The 27,054-nt window shown below is 38.2% G+C and overlaps 1 long non-coding RNA gene across 1 annotated transcript; it reads right to left on the bottom strand.

Annotated features, from left to right (window-relative positions):
* Positions 1-392: 392 nt before the first annotated feature.
* On the bottom strand, positions 393-23,636 carry LOC122198366. The gene is made up of 4 exons (XR_006192952.1): positions 23,541-23,636; positions 14,290-14,395; positions 2,187-2,384; positions 393-609 (listed from the first exon to the last, which is right to left on the bottom strand). It is a non-coding gene; the product is annotated as an uncharacterized LOC122198366 (long non-coding RNA).
* Between the last annotated feature and the right edge of the window lie 3,418 nt (positions 23,637-27,054).

Raw genomic sequence — 27,054 nt, 5'->3', positions numbered from 1 at the left:
TATTCTCAGATTTAAATTATGCTTCTTTTGATGGCCTTTTTCAAAATAAACTCAATTAAGTGGCTAGACTAAATTCTCTACATGTAAGAGAAAACAACCAATTATATTTTTGCAGGACAATTTCTCATACTTTGTATTTCCTTCTGTACTCATCCGTGCATGTTTGCTGTTCCTACATTTTAAGTGAAATGACCCAATAAAAAATAATTTTTTCTAGAAGTGGAATCAGTTTTACTACAGATTAGTTCTGATGATGCACTAGAGATTCATCACAATTATTGTGCAGACATTGCTGTTGGAGGCTGACAATTGGAAGGGAACAACTTTTAGACAAACGTATCTTGAGCAGGTTTCGTAAAGTTAGGCTTGCCATGATTAGCCATTAGGCAACTGCATGCAATGATTTACTTAAATAAAGGCACCAAATGAAAAGCTGAGAAGATTATCTAAGTCTTTAATGTCTTTTGTGAAATCCAGTAAAACCTACTGTGAAGTACCCATTTCTGGTGCTGGAATTGAAGACAGAGATGATACTGGCAGAAAGGATGATTGATGGAAGCAGCATGTTTTTACAGGAAACCAGAATGCATCCATAACAATATCTACTCCCTACAAAGTTAGGAAAAGAGTTGACCATATGAGCTTAATGTTCAGTCTGTCAAACAACATACATATGATCTTCCTCTAGAGAATACAGCATACCCAGTTATTAAATCTCCCTGAATTTTGCTGTAAGAAGGATGACTAGATGGAGCCACTGAGCTTTCTTTCCATTAGACATTCAACTCCCAAATGCCTCCACAAATGAGTTCTTACTACTCCATAACAGGTCTCTAATTGTCCATCAGATTTAATTTGACCTCTGAGTCAAGCATGCATGCAGTTATACACTTGAAAACCAAACTTCATATCAATCCATCACCTAATTAAAAACTGCTTCTTAGAGCCAATGCCAGATCATAAGGATATTCCTCAGCCAACTATTCCAACTAATGAATTGACTGGTTATTTTATTCATCAAACATTTCTGAATGCCTACTATGTGCCAGTTCCTATGCTACTGGTGGCAATAAAAAGATAGGTCGACCAGAATCCCTGCCCTCAAGAACTTCCTAATCTCTACCTTTTCTGTTGAGAAATTTTAAAAATTCTATCTCAATATAATTTTGTGGTTTAGCTCATATAATGTATTCCCATAAAAACCGTCACAATTTAAAAAAAGAAATTGTTACAATTATGATATATCAAGCAGCAACAAGATTTAAGTCTGTTAAATCCATTTAATCTAACCATGCCAATGGAAGTTGGCCCTTCTAAGAAGCTTCTTCCACGGGTAGCCTCTGTTTTCCTATTCTCCCAAAGGATAACTACTGAAAATCATTAAGAAGAGTACACTTGGGGGGCACCAAGGCAGCTCAGTCGATTAAGCATCCGACTTTGGCTCAGGTCACAATCCCACAGCTTGTGGGTTCCAGCCCCGTGTTGGGCTCTGCACTGACAGCTCAGAGCCTGCAGCCTGCTTGGGATTCTGTGTTTCTGTCTCTCTCTGCCCCTCCCCTGCTCATGCTCTTTCTCTCCCTCCCTCCCTCTCTCTCTCTCTCTCTCTCAAAAATAAACATTAAAATTTTTTTTTAAAAAAAAAGAAGAGTACACTTAGGATATAACGTAAGTAACCAGTTACAATAATCTTCTCTGATAAATGTTCACATGTTAACAATTGAGCATGACACAATAATATGTAAGATATCAAACAGGTTAGAAGTCCCTGGGCTCACACAGACTGGATGCTTGTATATTAACTGCATGGAGTTCTTCTGGAACAAAACTATATGACGATACTTATCAGTCTTCCTGATCTATTAACTACATGTTTTTAGCAGCCCAGTAAACCTGACACTCATCAAAAGAATTAAATTTTGTCAAAACTAACATGGCCTTAGGATGCAATCAGTAGGAGTGTAATAGGAACTAGAAGGTATATAGTCAAATGGTGCCAACATATGCCAGCTGGTTTTGTAAAATACGATGTCCAGCTCTGCACCAAAGTAAACCAAGTTCTTTATTTTTTTTTCTTTAAAGCATTCATTTTAGAATGTGAATTTATACTCGTAATGTGTAAGTTAAAAGACTCTTATCATTTTGTTGACTTAGATAAGAAATTAAAATCTCTACATCTCTGCACTTACCAATTAAGACCAATTCTTTCTTCCTTAAATTTTATAAAAAATATATTTTCTTCACTTTTTTCCATTGAACTTCATAATCATGCTGTTCCATGACTGATCCATGATAGCCATGACCTCATGGCTATCAAGTTATAATTTTTAGTTTTGCTTTTATAACTTTCCCAACGAAGACTCTTTCATAACTTTCCTCTATGATGTCTGCCAACACAAGGAAAGAAAGACTTTGTAAAGAAAATGTTATGGAGGCTGATTGATCATTACTTGTTATTTAATATGCAATCACAGTGGCTGGCACTCAACGAAAGAAATAGCTTTTTAATGAGACAATCTTAAAAATTATACCATCAGATTATATAGTTAACTTACTTGGATGCAATATTACAAAAAGAAGTGAGAGAGATTAAAATGTTAGATCTATTTATGATTTAAAAAGTTATGAAATATAAATGAAGAATTACATTATAGATCTAACTCATTGAGAACCCTTCTCTCTCAAATATTCATCTCTCTCCAAAATACTTTATTTTTTTGTCCTCTGTTCTCCCCTCTATTTTATTTGCAAACTTCTCCAGGGAGTTTATCTCTAAATCAGCCTCAGTTCCCTCACTCAGTTCCCCCATATTAGTTCAGGGTTCTAGCAGAGAAACAGAACCAGTAGAGGTGAAATGTATAGAGAGAATATGTATAATGTAATATATGTTAATGTATATTAAAGTACATATATATCATTTATATTAATATTTAAATTCTATCATTAGTAATATATGAATTATATATCCATAATATTATATATAATATTAATATATATTTATATTAAATAACACATATATATTACTATATAGTAGGATATATAACAATATACATAATATACTACCTATACAGAGGCAGATTTTACATAGATATAATATAAAATATTATAGAATATGTATATATGAAGACAGAGAGAGAGATTTCAAGACATTGGCTTCTGCGGCTATAGGGCTGGCGAGTCCAAAACCCATACGGTAAACTGGCAGGCTGGATTTCTTCTTCAGGAAAACCTCAGTTTTGTTCTTGAAGCCTTTCAACTGATTGTTATGAGGACCACCCAGATTATCAAAGATAATCTCCTTTACTTAAAATCAGCTGAGTATATATCTATGAAATATGTTCACAGCAACACCTAGATAAGTGCTTAATTGAATAACTGGGTACTGGAGGCTAGCCAAGTTGACACATAAAACTAACCATTACACCAAACAATTATTGAGATTTACCTCAAAGCTTGCCAATGATATCCTGACTGCTAAATCTAGAGCCCCTTTTTTAGAGCTCAGTCTCTGCTGCTCTTGGCAGGATTCACTGCCTCTCCTTTTAAAAACCTTTCCTCACCAGAACACACACTAGCCTATTCCTACTTAAGGAATAGGATACATTATTGTATCTTGATTCAAAACCCATCATTCAGCAAATAGTGCTGTGATGACTAGATATCCACAAGCAAAAATAAATAAATAAATAAATAAATAAATAAATAAATAAGTCAGACCCTTAGCTTATACCAAATATAAAATTCCCTCAAAAATGTATCAAAGACCTAAATGTAAGAACAAAACTATAACACTATTAGAATGAAACACAGGAGTAAATCTTTGTGACCTTGGATTTGGCACTGTTTTCTTAGATATGACACTAAAAGCACAAATGACAAAAGAAAAAATGGTTAATAGGATTTGCTCAAAATTTAAAACTTTTGTACTTCAAAGGACACTATCAAGAAAGTGAAAAGACAATCCAGAGAAAGGGAGACAATATTTGCCAATTGCATATCTGATAGGGGACTTGAATGCAGAATATATAAAGTACTCTTACAACTCAACAATTAAAAGACAAATAACCCAATTTAGAAATGATAAAAGGATTTGAATAGGCGTTTCTCTGAAGAAGACATATAAAAGGCCAATAAGCACATGAAAAGATGCTCAACATTATTATTCATTAGTGAAATGCAAATCAAAACCACCGCAAGATACCATTTCACCCCCACTAGGATGACTGAAAAAAAAAAAAAAGACAATAACAAGTGTTGGTGAGGATGTGGAAAAATTACAATTCTCACACACTACTAGTGGGATTATAAAATGGTGCAGTCACTTTTGAAAACAGTTTGATAATTCCTCAAAATGTTAATCATAGTTACCATATAACCTGGCAATTCTACTCCTATGTATGTACCCAAAATAATACAAAGACATATGTCTATGTGAAAATTTATACACGAATGTTCATGGCAACCTTATTCATAATAACCAAAACATGGAAATAATACAAATATCCAACTGATTAATGGATAAACAAAATGAGTATGTCCATGCAACGGAATATTATTCAGCCATAAAAAAGGAATAAAGTACCGATACATGCTACAATGTGAATGAATCTTGAAAATATTATGCTAGATGAAAGTGATTCACAAAGGCAACATCTTGTATGATTCCATTTATAGGAAACAACCAGAATAGGAAAATCTGTAGACATGGGAAGTAGATTAGTGGTTGCAGGGCCTGTGGGAAATAGGGAATGGGGAGTGACAACCGATGGGTATGGGGTTTCTTTTCGGGGTAATTAAATGGTTCTGAAATTAGATAGTGGTGATGATTGTGTGACTCTGTAAATGTACTAAAACCCACTATACCTTTAAAAGGATATACTTTCTAAAAGCATAAATTTTATGGTGTGTGAATTATATCTCAACAAAGCTGTGTTTTTTTTTTTTTTCTAAACCTAAGTCAATGCATCTTGCTACCATTTTTGTTCTTCTGGAGGTGGTGTCTTTTAAATTTTTAGACATGTATGAAATGAGAATTCATGCTCTGGGAAAACCACTGAAATGTGGTAAATTAAAATACAAAAAACATAGCTGATATCTTCTTTTAGCAGGTAAATAATTAATTCTGAGTTTTTAAGGTATAAGTAAATAATTAATTCTGGGTTCCATGCATTAAGGTATTAATTCTGGGTTTTGCCTTTGACAGGACAGTTTTATAATACAATGATACCACTTAACATAATTGTAACCATTGGAACCTTAAATTCAACCTTCATTTAACTTGCATGTTTTTTTCCTCTGCATCGTGTACTCAAAAATAAATGACAGACTAATATCAGATAGAACTTATAGTATTACCTCAGGTGATTCTGCATGTTAGAGAGGAAACTTATGTGATATGAACTTGGGTGTTAAGCAATTGAATTGCTCTGCAGGATTGCAATCCCCTACCAGATTATCTCAATGCTTCTGAACCTTTTTTTCATAATCACCCTCCTAAGAAACTCTTTTAGATTTTTTTTTAACTAATTGCCCCTCTCCCTCATGAAATTTTAATACTACAGATATATTATGTATCTGTTTATATAGTCTATGTACTGGGTATTTATGCTTTATTCATAAAAAGGGTAGATTTTTTTCATTCCCCGCCCCCCTCAACCAATACTTGCTTCCTTTGGAGGGATATTGCCCCCATTGAGAACATGTGGCTCACCTTGAAAATTCATGCGTGTATTTGAGTATACATATTTTATTTTCTTCACTCTAAACAGCATTTATAATTCTTTCAACAACTTAGATTTAACATTTACAAATTTAAGTAGATGAAATTTAATGTTCATAAATTTAACTTAATAAAGGTAATTTGGGAAAAATATATGTAAATAATTTTTAGGTATGCTAAGTTCAGATAAAGTATCAGGCAACCTTCAAAATTATTTTCTCTGAGAATAATTTTAGACATTGGAATTTGTGTATGCTATCAAGTGGGGGGAAAAGCAACATGCAAGACTATATCAAGAAGAGTTTGTAAATTTTCTAAAAACACATACATACAAATGACTAGAAAATATTCATTAAACTATTTTATGGTTATTTCCGGGTGCATAAATTGTAGGCAATTTTTAGTTTCAATTTTATACATATCTGTAGTCTCCAAGTTTTACATTTTGAGTTTGCACTACTATTATTGTTGGGGAAAAATGGTTACCAACAAAATATTTACTGAAATTAGCTTGTATCAGGGAAAAGATGTAATAACGTCTAATTTACAATACTTGAAGTAAGGTGTTTATGCAGCCTTTGGGGGAGAGGTTTTAATTTTTTGTTTTTATGTCATAGACAAAAATGCACTATAGCCAGCCCTTGGTCTTGCCAGTATTTTCAATGTTGCTGCAGCAAAAGCATTAATCCTCAACAAAAGACAAGTTTACTATGACCTAAGCTCCTAGCAACTATCCTTCTATAGAAAAACTCTAATGTATTTCAAGGTTGCAGAGGAGTCATTCAGCAAGCAAATGTTTGCTGATGAGCTTTTAAAGAGAGTGAATCCAGCAAATAACCAGAAGTCATTATGCACTTGATTTCAACAGAGCCTATTTAAGTAATGACTCAGATTTGAATATCAGCAACTTTGGGAGCTACTGAAGGAAAGATACTTTTAAATTTAAATACCACAGTTTGCAGAGTGCTCCTACTTGATACTCACAACAACCCTGTGTGTCGCTTGGTATCATTCCTATTATTTACGGGTCCACAAAGAGGCAAGTGAAAGAACCAGTACTCCAACCCGAGTCTTTTCACTCCGACTTCTGAGTTCGTTCTTTCTTTGGACCATTCTTCCTTGCTGAATGAAATCAGTGGGTATTTTAAAAACCAGTAATGCACTTAACCATGACTTACGACCCTAACAACCATGTTTTGCTATAGAGTAGAGATTAAATGCTCCCCCACACTCTCCTACACTCTTCCTGCCCCCTTTGACTCCACAGAAAGGGCCACTGGTAGCAGAGAGGGAGTTCTGCACATCTATCAGGAAGGCTTCATTCAGACCTTTACCATCAGTGTGGTGGGTTCTGTGTCAAACTATGACGAGTTTGATCCTCAGTACTTTTAGGATTTGGAGAAGGGGCAAAATGGGGTGAAGGGTAAAGGAATAGAACCACATAGTTTCAGGATCCACTCTCAGATTGGACTCAGGGATTATGTGCCTAATGTGGAATTTCCACATGGAGCATTAAGGAGCATCACAGAATCAGGAGTTGAGTTTCAAATGTACTGCAATGCACCCTATTTGATTATTTTCTAGGTCAATTCCAGTCACCAACCCAAGCCTGAATACATTCAAGACATAAGCCAAAACATCAAAATAATCCCAGGCTACAATTTTTCTAGCTAAAAATTGTCTAAATTTATATTTCAAGGAAAAAGTAGCTTAAATTAAAAAATGCATACTCTGATTCAACAAAAACCAGATATATTATTCAATAAAAATCCCTAAAATTCATATGTAAGCATATAAATTAATAATGTAAAATAATTCAATAAAACAATAAAAATGCCATGGGTTATATCTATTGTCTTCCTAACAGAGTTGGGCAAAGCTCATGATCAGCGTGTCAAATTGGAGATGAGTCACCTCTAAGGTTTTCACTTCAATTTCCTTTGGCTAGTAAAATAACAGATCACAATTTAGTTTTTGATGTTGCTATAAATTTAGGTTGAAAAAGATACAAAATATATTAATGCTTAAATATACCAGTGCTTCACTATGACTATATTTATACAATTGACATATACAATCAATTGATTTTTGACAAAAGTGCCAAGACAATTCAATGGAGAAAGAATAATCTTTTAAGTAAATGATGTTGGAACAACTGGATGTCAAATGCGGAAGAAACTGAATCTCAACCCTTATCTCACAACATACACAAAAATTAATTCAAAATGGATCATAGACCTAAACATAACAGCTAAAACTATAAAACATCTGGAAGAAAGACTCCGAGAGAATATCTTCATGATTTGGATTCAGTGAAGATTTCTTAAGAAATAGAAAGTTTTCTTTTTTTTTAAATTTTTAAATATTTATTCATTTTTTGAGAGACAGAGCATGAGTGGGGGAGGGGCAGAGAGAGAAAGACACAGAACCCAAAGCAGGCTCCAGGCTCTGAGCTGTCAGCACAGAACCCGATGTGGGGCTCAAACTCGCGAACCACTAAATCATGACCTGAGCCAAAGTCAGACGCCTAACTGATTGAGCCACCCAGGGGCCCCGAAATAGGAAGTTTTAACCATAAGAGAACAAAGTAAGAAACCACACTTTATCAACATTAAGAATGTCAGCCCCTCAAAAGACACCATTAAGAAAATGCAAAGATAAAACAGACTGAGAGAAAACATTAGCAATAAATATATCTGACAAATATCTTGTACCCAAAATATGTAAAGAACTCTTACCACTCAATTAGAAGAAGCAAGCCACTCAATTAGAATGGCGGGGGGTGGGGATAAGCAAAAGGGTAGAATAGTCATTTCAAAAAAGAAGTTATACAAATAAACCTAATACGGAAATCAGAAATAAAAAATAATCGACACGATTGGTCATCAAAGAAATACAAATTAAAAACCACAATGAGATACCACTCTACACTCACTAGAATTCATAAAAGTGAAAAGACTAACAATACCAAATGTTGATGAGGATGTAGAGAAACTGGAGCTCTCATTCATTGTCAGTGGGTATAGAATATGGTACAACCACTTTAGGAAATAATTTGGCAGTATCTTGTAAAGTTAAATGTATATTCTAAACTCAGCAATTTCACTTCGAGGTATTTAGCCAAGAGAAATTCAAATATATATCCACAAAAAGAAATGTATCTGAATGTGTATAACAGCTTTACCCATAATTAGCCGTCAACTGGAAGCAACCCAAATGTCCTTACACATGAGTGAATAAAGAAACTGATATCTTCATACAATGGAATACTACTCAGTAATAAAAAGGAGCAAAATACTGACACCACAACATAATGCCTCTCAAAACTGTTATGTGAATGACACAGAAGAGTAAAACTGCATAATTCCATTTGTAAAAAATTCTAAAACCTGGAAAGAGTATCTACAGTGATAGAAATCAGAACAGCGTTAGTTATCTAGGGCAGGGATGAGGGGATGAAGTGTTAGGTGTGCTTGGCTTTAGACTGGCAGGATGGAACTACACTGGGTGATGGAGACATTCAGCATCATGGTTGAGTGGTGGCACACTGTCTAAACTCATCAAATGATACACGTTATTTATACCATATTTATGCATGTTATTGTAGGAAAATTACACCCCAATAGTTGATTAATAACCATTTTCTAAATACTCACATGCTTTCTAAAAATAAACCTTGTATAACTCAAAGATGAGAATATTCCTTTCATGGAAGCAACTGATTTAAGTGAGTGAGTCCTTTTCCCTGGGCACATATCAGGATATAGAATTCCACCTAGTTAAGACTGCATGGGTTTAAATCAAATCCATCCCCCTGTGGGATCTTATCAAGACTGTTGGATTTATTCTGTGTGTGTGTGTGTGTGTGTGTGTGTGTGTGTGTGTGTGTGTTTCCATAAGCAACAAAGAGCTAATTATTGGTTAAGGATGGTTTATGGACAGTTCTACCAATAGGATGATAGATTACAAGTTTTGAGCTTTCAATTTACAACTTGAAAATAATTTTATTTAGGGGAACCTGGGTGGCTCAGTCAGTTGAGCCTCCGACTTCAGCTCAGGTCATGATCTCACGGTTCGTGAGTTCGAGCCCCGTGTCGGGTTCTGTGCTGACAGCTCAGAGCGTGGAGCCTGCTTTGGATTCTATGTTTCCCTCTCTCTCTGCTCCTCCCCTGCTCACACACTGTCTCTCTCTCAAAAATAAATAAAGATTAAAAAATTTTTTTTAATAATTTTATTTCAAGGCCTGTGTTTTGTCTAGATCACAGTGGGACTCAGCAACTGCTGTGGGATGAATGAGTGAAGATATGAATGAGTGACTGAACAAATAAATGAGTGAATATCCTTCACTCACTATAAAATAAAAATTTTATCAGATGTGCACCAAAAAATTATATCTGGTCTCAATATGCCTTGCCACATATAACCATATAATAAAAACAAAACAACAACAAAAACACTTGAGAGTGATCAAAAAATAATATATATGATTTAAGCAGGAAAAATCACAGGAAGCCTGTGAGAGAATATTTCCTTTGCCCTGACAGTTGTTTACACTCATATGCCTTTTTATTTAAAATTTTAGAAGTAGTTTATTATTTTTTAATAATTAAGAAATAATATAGTACATGCTATTCTGGCTTTGATCCTGGATGGGCAGGGGGCATGAGAGCTATAAAAATATGATTATGTAGGGCACCTGGGTGGCTCAGCCAGTTAACTGTCAGACTCTTGATTTCAGCTCAGGTCATGATCTCACGATTCATAGGTTCCAGCCCCACGTTGGGCTCTGCACTGAGAGTGCGGAGCCTGTTGGGGATTCTCTGTCACCAGCTCTCTCTTTCCCTCCCCTGTTCGCTTGCTCCCTCGCTCTCTCTCTCTCTCTCAAAATAAATGAATAAATAAAAATGTGATTATGTATCATGAATTAGATAATAGTTCTGTATCAATGCTAAGTTTTTTGATTTCAGTAATTTATCCTTGGTCTTAGAAAATACATGCTGAATACTTAGAGGTAAAGAGAAAAAAAGCCCAATAACGTTAATTATAAACAATGTGGAAAATATAGGAAAGTATGAAGAATATAAAAATCACCCACAATCCCATCACACAGATAAAAGACACAATTTTGGAGATATATAGTTTTTCATTTCTCATCTATGTATGTTCCCACATAAGTAAATATTCTTAGAAACCTGATTTTTAATGGTTACAGAGTGGCATGACCTGTTTACCAAGTACCTATTACTGTGAATTGTTTCCATTTCGTCACTATTTTAATTACACAGTGAGAACCTGTTGTATATCAGTCTATCCTAAGAGATTATTTCCTTAGGATGTTAAGCATGAGGTAGTTAGTCCAAGAAGCAGCTTCTGCTTCTTCCAGAGTCACAGGTCTAATTAACAGATTGATTAGATTGGTCAGAAACCAGTGGTAACTTAAAAGCACCATTGGTCTGGTGTCTTCCTGAGGCACCCACATAAAGTTGGTTGCTCTCACACACCCCCCCCCTTTCCTTCCCAGGACTGAGTTTGCCAGATGTCCACAGGGAGGCACTTTCTGCACTTCCATATTTATCCGGCTTTCTTTATTCAAAACCTGGGGTGCCTGGGTGGCTCAGTGGTTACGCATCTTACTGTTGATTTTGGCTCAGGTCATGATCTCACCATCATGAGATCAAGATTAAGTGTCTCTCTCTCTCTCCCACAATCCCTCCCCCACTCATGGGCACTGTCTCTCTCTCTCCCCCGCCCCAAAACAAAAAACCCTCATTTTACATCTGTGTGAATTTAGTCATCCCTTCTTCAACACCATAGCAAAATGTACATATGTGTTATATTGACCTTTTGAGACATCTCCTCATGTTCTCTAACTGAACTTTCTGTGATAATGGAAATGTTCTTTATCTCAGCTGTCCAATCCAGTAGCCAACAGCCACACATGGCTACCAAGCATTTGAAATGTGGCTAGTATGAGTGAGGAACTGAAGTTTTCATTCTATTTAATGTCAATAAATTTAAATGTAAATATCCATATGTGGTGAGTGGCTATTATATTGGACAGTGAAGCAATATGGCCCTTGTTACTCCAAGTATGGTCTCTGGGCCAGCAGCATCGGCATTACTTGACAGCTTGTTAGAAATGTGGAGCCATAGGTCACACCGCAGACCTGCTGAATCAGAGCCTGCATTTAACAAGAGATCGCAGGTGACTCATGTACATAATAAAGTCTGAGTAACACTGCCCTGTATCTAGAAGGATACAGATCAAAAAGTTACTAATGTCTTCTTAAGTGAGACATAAAGGGTGGTGATGCAATAGGAAAAGGACTTTGAGTTTTTCCTTTATACACCTGTATTGTCTGACTTTGTTCAACAGATATATATTACTATTAGAGTGTATAGAACAGTAAAGATAAAATAGATGGTACAGTATGGAAAAAAATATTTGCAAACCATATATCTGATAAGGGGTTAATATCCAACATATATAAAGAACTCATACAACTCAATAGCAAAAAAGCAAATAACCCAATTAAAAAATAGATAGGATCTGGATAAAGAGTTCTCCAAAGAAGATATATGAGAGGCCAATGGATACATCAAAAGATTCTCAACATCAAGAGTCATTAGGGAAATGCAAATTAGAACCACAATGAGATATCACCTCATACCTGTTACAATGGCCATAATGAAAAAAATAAGAGATAATGAATGCTGGTATGGATGTAGACAAAAGGAAACCCTGTGCACTTGGACTGTAAACTGGTACAGCCACTATAAAAAACAGTATGCAGGATCCTCAAAAAATTAAAAGTAGAAATACCATATGATCTAGCAATTCCACCTCTGAGTATACACACAAAGGAAATTAGAACACTAACTTGAAAAGATAACTGCACCCCCATGTTCATAGCAGCATTATTTATAATAGCCCAGACATAGACACAACCTAAGGGTCCATCAATGAATGAATGGATAAAGAAGTTGTGGTATATACATACAATGGAATATTATTCAGCCATAACAAAATTCGGAAATCCTACCCCAATTGTGCAACATGAATGGGCCTTGAAAATATTATGCTAAGTGAAATAAGTCAGACAGAGAAAGACAAATGCTGTGTGATCTCACTTATATGTGGAATCCAAAAAACAAACAAACAAAAAACTAAACTTATAGAAAAAGAAATCAGACTTGTGGTTATCAGAGGTGGAGGGCTGGAGAGGGGAATTTGTAGGGAGACAGTCAAAAGATACTAACTTCCAGTTTGTATATTTATATCTGATAAGTAGCTACTAGGGATATAATGCACAATATGATGACAATAGCTGACACTAATGTACTATATATATATAAATTTATTTACATTTGTTATATCCTTCAACACTGGTTTCCTGACCTATTGATAAGTTAACACTTACAGTTTGCAAAACATTTTTAAGGTAAGAGAGGGAAAGAGGGAGAAGGGAAGGAGATGGATTGATTCAGGAAAGAGAAAAAGAAATGTAAGATACCCCAAAATATCCAAGAAATGGGGAAAGGATAGAAAAAGTCCAAAGTGTGAGGAAGAGTGAGGGGAAGAGGGATCCTAATTCCTACAACCTGTCTTGCCCATCAGGGCCTGCTGGTTCTAATGGGCCCAGAAGACTCACTCAAATCCTCTATGCTGGGCTTACATGTCTTCCCAGCATCCTGGGTTCTCTTATTCCACTGCCATTACCTCTTAATCATCTGAGGGCATGTTTCCTACTCTAAGATCATTCATGAAGGCCCTGACTGGCTTCCTCAATCATAGACTCTCTTTCTGCCTCCTTCCACTGATGGCTGCTTCTTCTCCTTTGTTCACTTCCACTTGGATGTCTAACTTCCTCTTTGCCCTCTTTTCTTTTCTCTCTCCCCTGGTTGTGTCTCTGCCCTGTAACTGTCCATTACAAAATCAATGTAAAACACTATCTAGGGTTCAAAAATGCAACTATATAAGAACTATGCAGTGGCAAATTCAAGAATTCAAGTGAAAAATTACAGGGCACTGTTTCTCAAACTCACAGGGCTTCTAGGCCTTGGAGAAAACCTACAAAAACCACCAAGGTGGCCTGGATCCCATTTTAAGTCACATTGACCTGGGAGTTCTGTTGTCTGTGATTGTGAAAAGAGCTGATCTGACCCTATGAAGGAATAGCAGACAAATGTGGTATTCAAGAGAAAAGACAAACAACTGGTGAAGATTATGCCAACAGACAGCTCATGGAAGGAAGGAGGATGTGAGGACACAGTAGGAAGACTGGGTGAGTAGAAGTCTGCCAGCAGAAAGCCCAGTTAGCAGGCTGGATTGGTGCATGGCCCTGGACAGTGGGAGATCTAAATTACCAATAGCAGCAGAAAGGAAGAAAGAAAAGGAAAGGTGTTTTCAAAGGAGAACCTCAAGTTAGTATCTTGGCATCCTTAGGCTGGACCAAGTTTTATAAATCTGCAAAAGTATGGGAATTCTGTTAAAGTCATTCTGAAGGTAACACTGAACCCACTTTCAATAGTTTACTAACTTAAAACAGGCAGATGAAAACTAAATTACTCACAGGCAAAAAAGCATAGGAGAGTTTTGATGATGCAGAGCTGAAGCCTGGTTCACATTCAGTGAGGAGCAGCTTGCCAGCCTTGGCTGCTAGTCCATTTTCTCCATCCCTAAGACAGGAAATTACGTGAGGCCCAAAATACGCATCCCTACAGCTCCAAGAGTGAGTGCAGCTGTTCTGAGAGAATTTCCTGTATCCAGGCTCCACACATGAAGATTTGTGCAGTGCCAATATGTTTGCTGAGCACCTACTTTGTGCTAGGAGCACTGTTAAGCCTATGTTCAGCCTTATGTGTGAACAGATGGCAAGTAGGAGATAGGCTGACTCTGAGCTGCAGTAGAAATGTAGCCCCCTTGGACCTCTTGACAAATTCCCCTAGCCTTGCCTGGTGCCTAGGTCAGTTCAAAAATCTTCTCAGGCCCTAGGGGACTCTTTCTACCATCACCCCAACCCTACACTCTAGAACAACTCTCTTTTACTTGAGGCATTCAATATTGGCAGTCTGATGCATGAATCTCTCTCTCTCTGTCTCTCTCTCTCTCTCTCTCTCTCTCTCTGTGTGTGTGTGTGTGTGTGTGTGTGTGTGTGTGTGTGTGTGTGTGTGAGTATTCAGAAGCCCAAGGATAGCAGGTAACAAATTAAGACTATTAAACATAGCTTTCTAGAAGATGAGTGGTATTTATAATTCATAAAATGCTGTCCTGGATGCTCTTTTCTTTTTGAGTTCTACAATCTCTTGCCTTCATCCTGGGTTAACAGACTGTAAATAAAGCATTTTTTTAACAAAAAAAGAAATAAGAGAAAAAGAAGAAGGAGGGACAGAGGGAAGGAAGGAAGGAAGGGGAAGGGAAGGAAGGAAGGAAGGAAGGAAGGAAGGAAGGAAGGAAGGGGAAGGGAAGGAAGGAAGGAAGGAAGGAAGGAAGGAAGGAAGGAAGGAAGGAAGGAAGGGGAAGGGAAGGGAAGGGAAGGGAAGGGAAGGGAAGGGAAGGGAAGGGAAGGGAAGGGAGGAAGGAAGGAAGGAAGGAAGGAAGGAAGGAAGGAAGGAAGGAAGGAAGAAAGACATTAAGAAAAAAACTCAACTTCCTTATTTCCTAAAGTAGGAAACACTTTTTCCCCCCAATGCCTGGCAGAAGAAGTACGGTTGCAAATGTTACCGGGCACTAAACCAGATTAATTTTCCATTCAGGAAGAAAAGTAAGCAACTTGGGCTAAGGGAGGCAAATTGCATGGCCCTATTATTTAGCACGTTTCAAATGAAAGCCAATACTGCTATTGAAGTGCTGGCTAATGGAGCTTTCTCTTCCTCTCTCTAATGCCCGCCCACAGGTTGCTTGGCAACCACATTACATTGCTGTGAACACTCCCCAGCAATAATAACTGACCCTGAATTTTAATTTTTGTGCTGAAGCTTAAGTGGGATAAATAAATTTAAAAAGGCAATCTCTCTGAAATAATATTCATTTTGATTAATAAGCAACATGTGTAGAAGAGTATAGAATGGCAAATAGAGTGATATAAAAATTTGATAAATGGTTTGTCTATTTTAGGAAGATTTTGTATAAAAAATATGAAAAATCTAGGTAGGCTTATGGAAAAAAATAAGTAAAATGGTAAGAATGGAAGCTGAATCTAACCCCTCCAATCCTAACATCTATATTGATATAAAGAATAAAATATTAATTTTTATTGTTTCTTAATTGAAACACTTTTCAAAAATAAGAATAACATTAAATGTCCTTTGCATAAAAGGATCTGGAATGGCCACTTACAACTCTAGCATTACCCTCCCTTCTCACTTGTAGTAGAAATAATGATTTGCATGCATAGCAACAGGAAGAGAACAGGTTGAGTTGGAGGTTCCACATTTACTTGTAGCTACTGCTTTGTGTTTTGAATAAAAGATTTGAATGGAATGTGTTGTAAATAACCTATTGTTCTTTATTCACAACTTCTAAAACTGTGCCCTCATGCGGTAATTTAAGTGTTCCTAGTCTGCGGGCTACCAACTATCATTTTTACCATTTCCGAAAATCATCCTCTAATTCATTTCAAAGATGAAAGGAAAGTACTGCATACCTCTTATCTTTTCAATCTCAGTAAGATTTTCCCCTGGAAACTTAAATTCTTACCTAAAAACACTCTTTTAAGTACTTACCAAAACAAAGACTTAGGGTTCAAATTCTGGCTCCCCGACTTATCACCTGTGGCACCCAGTTAGAGAATAGCATTAATTATCACCTCTTGAGCAGTTGTGGTCTAAGTAAGATCACCTAACACAATGTTGTCATAGGTATGTACTCAATTTCAGCCATTATTAACTGACCATATAGCATGGTATTATGGGTGTAGTGGGGGCTGTGATGTGCTGTCCAGATTCCCCTTTCAGAATGAAGGAGTTATTCTCATAGCTTCTGGGAATGCTACCACAAAGTGGGCTTCAGCTGTGAGCCCTTCTTGAAGAATGCCTGGGCTGAAAAACCTGAGATCATGCCTAGCCTAAAATCATGCATTCTGGGGGCAGACTGAAACCAGTCAATGGTCCCCCTAGGGATTTAAAGGTGCATCCCCTTCACACCAACCTAGGACAGCTCCGGAACCATCCCTCCTGCAGAGTTTCCCATGGAGTTGGGTAAGACTTTCATTGGACCTATACCAGAGCTCATCCCCCCTCTGCATCTAGCCCTGCCTCCTTCTTTTCGTTTTTGCAGCTGTTGATTCCAAGGGCATGCCCTAATGAATATCTTGCATGCCAATCTGCGTCTCAGAGTTTGCTTCCTGGGAAACCAACCTGCCATAATGAACCATCACAAATACATTTAAGAGGATTTGTAGCGATCACGGTATTATTGCATGTGAAAAGAGGAGGTTACTCAACTCAACATATGGGATGATCTTAACTATGACAAATTATATTCATGTGAGTGTGTATGGTTGGAAAATTGGAAAAGTACACTAAGATTAACAATATTTCTTACTGGGTGGTGGTATTAGAGGTGACTTCAATTTTCTTTATACTTTTCTGTGTTCCTGGAAAGTTTCCTGAAAGGAACAAATTTCTTTTTCTATCGGGGGGATGGATCTCCCAAGGGCTGAGCCTTATCCTCTACTTGACTTGTCCTGAGTAGTTCAACTTTCAGATAATCATGAATGAGAATGTGTCAATCTAGAATACTCCTCACCACTATAAGTAGTGAGTTCACTCCCATGTTTCTAATTGCTGGAATCTGTAGTTCTCAAGCTTTAGCTAAGGAATCTTTTCTTCAAACACAAGTTTACTCAGGTATTCAATACGTCAAGTGTGTAAAATCAGAACTTCTCTGTAGAAGCCAAGAATGGGGATAGGTGGGGAAGAGGAAGAAGACAGAGCCTCTGTCCCTTGGTCAAGTCTCTAAGATGTCAATTTGATACTTTTTTTTTTTAAGTTTATTTATTTAGAGAGAGAGAGAGAGAGCACATACTCAGGAGAGGCAGAGAGAGAGAGAGAGAGAGAGAGAGAGAGAGAGAGAACCCCAAGCAGCCTCTGCACTGTCAGCACTGAGCCTGATGCAGGGCTTGAACCCACAAACCATGAGATCATGACCTGAGCCAAAATCAAGAGTCGGACGCTTACCAACTGAGCCACCCAGCTGCCCCTCCAAGATGTCACTGTGAAAACTTGGAACCAGAGTTAGGATTTTCAAATGTTACCTTCAACCTTGATGTGTTTTATTTATTTATTTATTTATCTATCTATCTATCTATTTATTTATTTATTTATTTATTTATTTATTTATGTTTTTTCACAGTAAAAGACAGATAGTCAAATTTTATTTTTTAAATATGAAATTTATTGTTAAATTGGTTTCCATACAACACCCAGTGCTCATCCCAACAGGTGCCCTCCTCAATACCCATCACCCACCCCCCCTTCCCTCCCACCCCCCATCAACCCTCAGATTGTTCTCAGTTTTTAAGAGTCTCTTATGGTTTGCCTCCCTCCCTCTCTAACTTTTTTTTTCCTTCCCCTCCCCTGTGGTCTTCTGTTAAGTTTCTCAGGATCCACATAAGAGTGAAAACATATGGTATCTGTCTTTCCCTGTATGACTTATTTGACTTAGCATAGCACTCTCCAGTTCCATCCACGCTGCTACAAAAGGCCATATTTCATTCTTTCTCACTGCCAAGTAGTATTCCATTGTGTATATAAACCACAATTTCTTTATCCATTCATCAGTTGATGGACATTTAGGCTCTTTCCATAATTTGGCTATTGTTGAAAGTGCTGCTATAAACATTGGGTTACAAGTCTGTCTATGCATCAGCACTCCTGTATCCCTTGGGTAAATTCCTAGCAGTGCTATTGCTGAGTCATAGGGTAGATCTATTTTTAATTTTTTGAGGAACCTCTACACTGTTTTCCAGAGTGGCTGCACCAGTTTTCATTCCCACCAACAATGCAAGAGGATTCCCATTTCTCAACATCCTCTCCAGCATATGTGTTTTAAAGGGCAAGACATGAACATCAGTTCATGCTAACATCAGTCTGGTTGGAAAAACACACGTAAGAAACAAGGGGCAAAGAATGTAAACTTTTTGTCACTGAAAATAAGTGAAGACCAGGAAAAGAGGACATGCCTACAGGCTGCAATCTCCAGAAAGGGTTTCATGGAGGAAGTAGGTCTTGGCTATGTCTTGAAGAATGATAAAATTTAGCAAAGCAGAGAGCAATAGTGAGGTCATCCTGGGTAAGGAGAGTGGCCAAGCCCAGAAGGGAACTGAGTATTAGATCTTTAAATCCAGTAGATAGTGTACTTCTACAGCTAAGGGTTCACTTGGAAAATGAGAAAACATGATTGAATGAACATTGAGAATGAAATATTTGGAGGGAAACCACTCAGTGGAGTTTAGGTTTCCTGTTCAGGTAAGAGTGGTTCCTTGGGGATTCTTTATAAGTTGAAGGTGATCTATTAAATAGCTTTATATGACTGTGATACCCAAAGGGAGAACTAGGTGAAAGGCACCCTGGGAAGAGGCTGTGGAATTTACCTAGATGTCATGGCCCAACCTGACATAGGTTCTGGCAGTAGTCGACATGGTGAATTTGAGTGCAATGACACTGATTTTCTCGTGCTGATGAAAAACATCAGTCACATCACATATAAATGGCCATGCTGTTCTTTTCTGGAAAATTTTCTTTAATATTATTATGTGTCTTTCCTTCCAATGCACCACCGACAATGGTCTCACTGCCAAAGAGTAAATAAAAGAGGCAGGAACATGTGAGGGGTGAGCCAGAAACCTGAGTGTGTGATTATCTCCGGGGCTAGGCCCTCCCTGACTTCTGCCTCATTGAGCAAACAAGAACTTTATCAATTCTGCCTGGAGTGATCTAGAATAACCGTAGAACTTCCCTCATTTTATGGCACCCAGTAAATGAGTAAGTGGAAAGATAGTGGATGCCATAAAACTATGTATGGAGTTCTTCATTCCCACATATGCTTGTTCAGCTCATTAGATTAGAAACAAATGACACATCTTGATGGTTTACTACTTGCTAGGTAGTTTGTATGCAACTCATTTACTCCTCGACACTCTATGAGGTAGGTATTTCCACCCCCATTTTGCAAACAACTGGCATTTTGTAGGCATTCACCTCTATTCATGACAATAATTGAACATTTCCTTAGGATTTTTATTTTTTCCTTGTTTTTTTTGCTTATTTTTTTAAATTTACATTCAATTTAGTTAGTGCAACAATGATTCCTTGATGCCTCTTACCCATTTAGCCCATCCCCCCTCCCATTACCCCTCCAGTAACCCTCTGTTCTCCATATTTATGAATTTCTTATGTTTTGTCTCCCTCCCTGTTTTTATATTATTTTGTTTCCTTTCCCTTATGTTCATCTGTTTTGTATCTTAAGTCTTCATATGAGTGAAGTCATATGATATTTGTCTTTCTCTGACTAATTTCGCTTAGCATAATACCCTCTAGTTCTTCCCATGTAGTTGCGAATGGCAAGATTTCATTCTTTTTGATTGCCGAGTAATACGCCATTGTGCATATATACACCATATCTTCTTTATCTATTCATCAGTCGATGGACATTTGGGCTCTTTCCATACTTTGCCTATTGTTGATAGTGCTGCTATAAACATTGGGGTGCATGTGCCCCTTTGAAATAGCATACCTGTATCCCTTGGATAAGTAGTAGTAGTGCAATTGCTGGGTCATAGGGTAGTTCTAGTTTTATTTTTTTCAGGAACCTCAATACTGTTTTCCAGAGTGGCTGCACCAGCTTGCATTGCCACCAGCAGTGCCAAAGAGATCCTCTCTCTCTGCATCCCCACCAACAACTGTTGTTGCCTGAGTTGTTAATGTTACCCATTCTGACAGGTGTGAGGTGGTATCTCATTGTGGTTTTGATTTGTATTTCCTGGATGATGAGTGATGAGCATTTTTTCATGTGTCGCTTGGCGATCTGGATGTCTTCTTTGGAGAAGTGTCTATTCATGTCTTTTGCCCATTTCTTCACTGGATTCTTTGTTTTTTGGGTGTTGAGTTTGATAAGTTATTTATAGATTTTGGATACTAACCCTTTATCTGATATGTTGTTTGCAAATATCTTCTCCCATTCCATCAGTTGCCTTTTAGTTTTACTGATTGTTTCCTTTGCTGTGCAGAAGCTTTTTATTTTGATGAAGTCCCAATAGTTCATTTGTGCTTTTGTTTCCCTTGTCTCTGGAAACTTGTCGAGTAAGAAGTTGCTGCGGCCAAGATCAAAGAGGTTTTTGTCTGCTTTCTCCTCGAGGATTTTGATGGCTTCCTGTCTTACGTTTAGGTCTTTCATCCATTTTGAGTTTATTTTTGTGTATGGTGTAAGAAAGTGGTCCAGGTTCATTGTTTTACACGTCGCTGTCCAGTTTTCCCACCACCACTGTCTTTATCCCATTGGATATTCTTTCCTGCTTTGTCAAAGATTAGTTGGTCATACATTTGTGGGTCCATTTCTGGGTTCTCTATTCTGTTTCATTGATCTGAGTGTCTGTTCTTGTGCCAGTACCATACTGTCTTGATGATTACAGCTTTGTAATACAGTTTGAAGTCCGGGATTGTGATCCCTCCTGCTTTGGTTTTCTTTTTCAAGATTTCTTTGGCTATTCGGGGTCTTTTCTGGTTCCATACAAATTGTAGGATTGTTTGTTTTAGATCTGTGAAGAATGCTGGTGTTATTTTGATAGGGATGGTATTGAATATGTAGATTGCTTTGGGTAGTATTGACATTATAACAATATTTGTTCTTCCTATCCAGGAGCGTGGAATATTTTTCCACTTTTTGCTGTCTTCTTCAATTTCATTCATAAGTTTTCTATAGTTTTCAGTGTATAGATTTTTCACCTCTTTGGTTAGATTTATTCAAAGGTATTTTATGGTTTTTGGTGCAATTGTAAATGGGATCGATTCCTTGATTTCTCTATTTCTTCATTGTTGGTGTATAGAAATGCGACTGATTTCTGTGCATTGATTTTATATCCTGCAACTTTGCTGAATTCATGGGTTAGTTCTAGCAGTTTTTTTTGTGGAATCCTTTGAGTTTTCCATATAGCATATTGTGTCATCTGCGAAGAGTGAAAGTTTGGCCTCCTCCTGGCTGATTTGGATGCCTTTTATTTCTTTGTGTTGTCTGACTGCTCAGGCTAAGACTTCGAATACTATGTTGAATAACAGTGGCAAGAGTGGACATCCCCGTCTTGTTCATGACCTTAGGGGGAAAACTCTCAGTTTTTCATATATGGCTTTTATATCTCAAGGTATGATCCTTCTAGCCCTACTTTCTTGAGGGCTTTTATCAGGAAAGGATGCTATATGTTGTCAAATGCTTTCTCTGCATCTATTGAGAGGATCATGTGGTTCTTGTCCTTTCTTTTATTGATGTGATGAATCACACTGATTGTTTTGCAGATACTGAACCAGCCCTGCATCCCAGGTATAAATCCCACTTGGTCGTGTGAATAATTTTTTAATATATTGTTGGATCTGGTTGGCTAATATCTTGTTGAGGATTTTTGTGTCCATGTTCATCAAGGAAATTGGTCTATAGTTATCCTTTTTAGTGGGATCTTTGTCTGGCTTTGGAATCAAGGTAATGCTGGCTTCATAGAGTGTGGAAGTTTTCCTTTCATTTCTATTTTTTGGAACAGCTCCAAGAGAATAGGTGTTAACTCTTCCTTAAATGTTTGGTAGAATTCCCCTGGAAAGCCATCTGGCCCTGGACTCTTGTTTTTTGGGACTCAGGATTTTGATTTTAAAACAAATAAGTAATTCCTTCTTCTCTTTACCCTAGTAAATTTAAAGGGTAGGTTTAGACAATAGGGCTTGACTTTATAGTTCGCTGCAGAACAGCTGTTCACTAGCTTGGTACTTTGTCCTTACAGGGCACTAAACTAGAGGCTTTGAAAAAGAAAGCACAGCCTGGCCAATGCAATCACTGACCTAAATTGCTTGCTCTGGAGTTAGAGAAGTACTCAATGCATAGAAGAACATTAAACAGCAGTCCAAGGAGGTATGAGATAGGATCCAACGAAGTTACATCTAGAAGCTACCTCTCAAATTGCAAATCAACAGTTATTTCCTAAACCTCAAATGTCCAAAGCCAGTAAGCCATCTTTGTCCATGTTGGTGCCACTTCTGTTTCCCACTCAGTCAAAACCTATTAAGTTTTCCTTTTTGTCATCTCTCTTTCCACTTCCCCTTTCATTGACCTATTTCTGGTCTTTCTCATCTCTTGTCTGGATTCCCACAACCAGCAGAGTATCCAAGCAGAGATGGCTGCTTCCTCCAGTCCAGTTTTTTAACCCTGACCAGACTCACATTGGCAGAATACCACCTGCATAATTGTATTCTTCTGCTCACAATCCTTCTATGGCTCTCATCGTCTGCAGGATAAAGTCTAATCGTCTTGAATTGGCATTCAAGTCCTTCAAAAATCTGACCCCAGTCCCATTTCCAATCTGACAGCCTACTAATATTTCTATTTCATCTAGAGTATCTGTTTTCAGTTTTCCCAGGGTGCTGTCCCCATTTCTGTCTCCTTGGCTAGGTTCTACTTGTGCATCCTGTCCTGTCAAAGTCAGGCGTTGTGTCTTTTATCAAACCCACTCTGGTCTCACAGTGTTTCACTGTTGTTGTTGTTTTTTTGTTTGTTTGTTTCTTGTTTTTTTGTTTTTTTCTGACACACTTCCTTGGACTGCTGTTTAATGTCATTCCACGTACTTACCATCTATCCAACTCAGTGGGAGGCAAGTTGGGAGCAGCAACTACATCTGCCGACTTTGCTATCTTCCCCACAGCCCCTTGTTTAGGGCTACACATAGAGTGTGTAGTTATTCAATAGCTGTTGAACAAAAAAATAGTCAGATTTTACTGTCCAAAAGCAAACTTACCCTTTACATTTCCTAATTTTTGTATTCAATTCTGCAATATCCTCATTTCATGAGTTCTGGATTTTGCCATCTCTGGGTATCTCATTACAATCTGCAACTTAAAGTAAAAATCTTACTAACTCAGTGGTGTTCCATAGAACATTCTATAACTATCTGTGCTGTCCTATTTGTTAACTCCTAGGCACATGAGACTTTTGAGCACTTGAAATGTGCCTAGTGCAACTGAATTTTTAATTTTATTTCGTCATTATTAATATAAATAGCCGCATATGACTAGTGTATATTGTATTGGATAGTACATGCCTAAGTATTCACAGACAAAAGAGAAAAGAAGGTAGATAGTATTAGCCCCAGAGCTTTTCAATAACCACTCTAAATTGTAAGTATTCCACAATGTTTTGAGTAGTGATGTCATGAGATTCCCGACCCTTCTCATCCATATAATACACAGTTTCAGCTAGGACTATACCTATGGGCTGTCTGTTGACCAAGCATTTCTATTTTTATGGTCTGCTGGAATTTCAGAAGCCCAGTTCAGGTGATCTTAGAGGGAGATAGAATAAAATTCTCCCACATGACATTCCCTAATAACTAGGGGTGGTCTTCTGAAACCAACTCACACCTAAGGGTCCCACTTGAAGTATTCTGTCAAGATGCCCATTTCTGTCTTTATACGTGTTTTCCTATTTTGTATTCAAGGAAAAACTATGAAAAATAGAACAGTTATTATATATGCTCATTGAAAGGCAGGCATAGCAAAAATAAATGATGTTTACTTGTAAGTTCTACTTTATACAAATTGAGAGATCCTCACCAAAGTGTACCAACCGGTCAATATGTTCAAGCTGGCTAATGTCAACTTTAGCTCTTAATGAAAATAACAGGTAACATTTATTGAATGTTTACAATTGCTGGAAGTAATGTACATGCATTATGGCAGTCTCACAACAACTCTTTGAGGCAGGAACTACTGTCATATCCACTCTACAGATGAGTAAGGCGAGGTACAGAGAGGTCGCAGGATATGCCTAGATCAATGCTGCTAGCACAGAGCAGAGCCAGGATTTGCACCCAAGCATTCTAACTCCAGTGCTTGTGCCCTTAATCCCTCTGCTCACCTGCTAAACCCAATCTGAGGTATTAATTTTCATTCATTTCCAACTCAATATATAATGAACATTAGCTGCTCATAGATATCAGGCACTGTGCTAGCTGTGGAGTGGAAGAGGTTCCTAGGGGATTCATAGCCTAGGACTTGAACTCAATCATAGTGACTAATCATCCACCACCAGGTTAGCTGTGAGAGCCTTATTACCTACATGGCAGGGAAGGATTACGAAGGAAACGAGACCTTTAAGCAGAAGAACACATGTCAAGTTTGTGTTAGGAATATATTTCTAGGAACACCATGTTTGGGGCTGAGTCTTAAAGAGTGAATTAAGCCCCTAATAGAATCAAAGGCAAGCCATTTCAAGGCTATCTGACAAAACCTCAACTTCTGTCAACCTCCCTACTCCCGAATTGGCCCTCATGGGATAACCCCTCTCTTAGGAACACCCTTTCCCACTTTCCTACGTGGCCAGCTCTTTCTCAGTTATCACTTAGGGTTTTTGTCACTCCAAGTATGGACCTCAGACCAGCAGCACTGTCATCACCTGGGAGCTTGTTAGAAATGCAGAATCTCAGGCTGTTCCAGACCTGTTGAATAAGAAAGAACCTGCATTTTAGCAATATCCTCAGGTGATTCTTATGCCTCTTAAAGTGAGAACTGCCAAGACAAGACCCAGATTGCCACTGTCACTTCCTTGATCGCCCCTCGCCACCCCCGCTTTGTGGCTTCAGTGAGATTCTTCTCCAAAGAGTGTCCACAGTCGTCTGGTCTCCAGTCCACCATTGAGGCTTGTTGACTCTCTGCCCCCACCCCGGATTCACAGAGGACAGCTATGGTGTCTCATTTCTCTGAGTTTCTCCAAGGCCTATAAGAATACTGAGTGTCAGCTGAATGAATGAGTCAGTAGCTCTGAAGAAATGTGAAGGCACTTCTTGAAAAATTAGCGTTATGCTGCCGGGAGCCCATCTGGAAGCACGAACTTGGCATTTTTCCCTCCCAGCTGCTCAGCCGGCCCCTGGATGGGAGAACAACTTAACACTTCTCTGAACTCAACCTAACTTCAGCCCTCTGGCCTGAGCCAGGGGCTGGGGGTTCTCTGAGCCTTCTGCTTTTAGCCACCCAGTCACAGAACCCAGCAGGAAAGCCCCAGCAAACAAGGGCGGGCCCTCTGTTGCTAAGCACAGCCACCTCAACAAAAGCAGGGTGCTTCCTGTGGGGCCCAACCAGTCTGGCATCCCACCCCACGGGGGGTGGGGGTTCCCCAGTGCTTAGAATGCCAAGACCTTCCCCCTGTTGCTTGGGCTCCTGCAGGTGCTGAGGGCACACCCTGCTCTGGGGCCAGCCTCAGAACCTCAGAGTCAGTAGATGCGGGACCACCTCAAATTTACTCGTTTAGTCTTCAAAGATCCTGCAAACAGCAGAAGGGGGATCTGAGCCTACTTACTTCTTGTTTCTTCTCAGAGAGTGACGGTCTCCTAATCAGCCTCCCATGCTGACTTGGGGGAGCCTCTCTGTTCTTAGAGAACATGGAAAAGGGGCTTTACTCCTTAATAGTGTCTTTGTTTTGTCCTTTTGTTCTTTTTTTTTTTTTTTTTTTTTTAAGCATTTTCGGTGGCTACATGAGGTTGGGTAATGCCCAAGGCTTTGCCAATCTCATTGTGGTATTTTTTTCACTTGTAACATATGCAACCACAGAAGCTGCCACAAGCATCACGTGGCTCACTCCGCGGGGCCAGGAGGGAGACACGCCTCTTGTTTCCCCCCGGCTGACCACTGAGCTTTGCCTTTTCCCTTTCCTGCTTAAATTACTGAGCTATCAGAACTCAAGCGAGTGGAGGAAAGAAGAAGGAATTGCCCATTTATCAAAAAAAATTAGTAAGACAAATTGCTGTTACATCGTTTTAACTTTTAGAAGCATTTTATTTTTTATGCGACACTTCTACATGCTCACCGTAGAAAATTTAGAAAATACAGAGGAGCATAAATGACCCATAATGCGACAATACAGAGAGAGCCATTCTTAATATTTTGGCAAATGTCTCACTAAACATGCACAGCCCTGGGATAATGTGAGTTTGGATGGAAGGTAATCAGGAATGAGCTGTCGTCTACTTCTGCTTCAGGAACTTTGTGACAACACAACCTACATTTTATGCAGTGTGGAGTTCCTGTCTCTACTTATTGGGGGAGGGGTGTTGTTCTACTTACATAATTGAGCTAAAACTATATGCAATTTT

Source organism: Panthera leo, chromosome C2, assembly GCF_018350215.1.
Source record: "Panthera leo isolate Ple1 chromosome C2, P.leo_Ple1_pat1.1, whole genome shotgun sequence".
In the NCBI taxonomy this organism is placed as follows: Eukaryota; Metazoa; Chordata; class Mammalia; order Carnivora; family Felidae; genus Panthera; species Panthera leo.
This window is presented reverse-complemented; position numbering and strand designations above follow the sequence as displayed.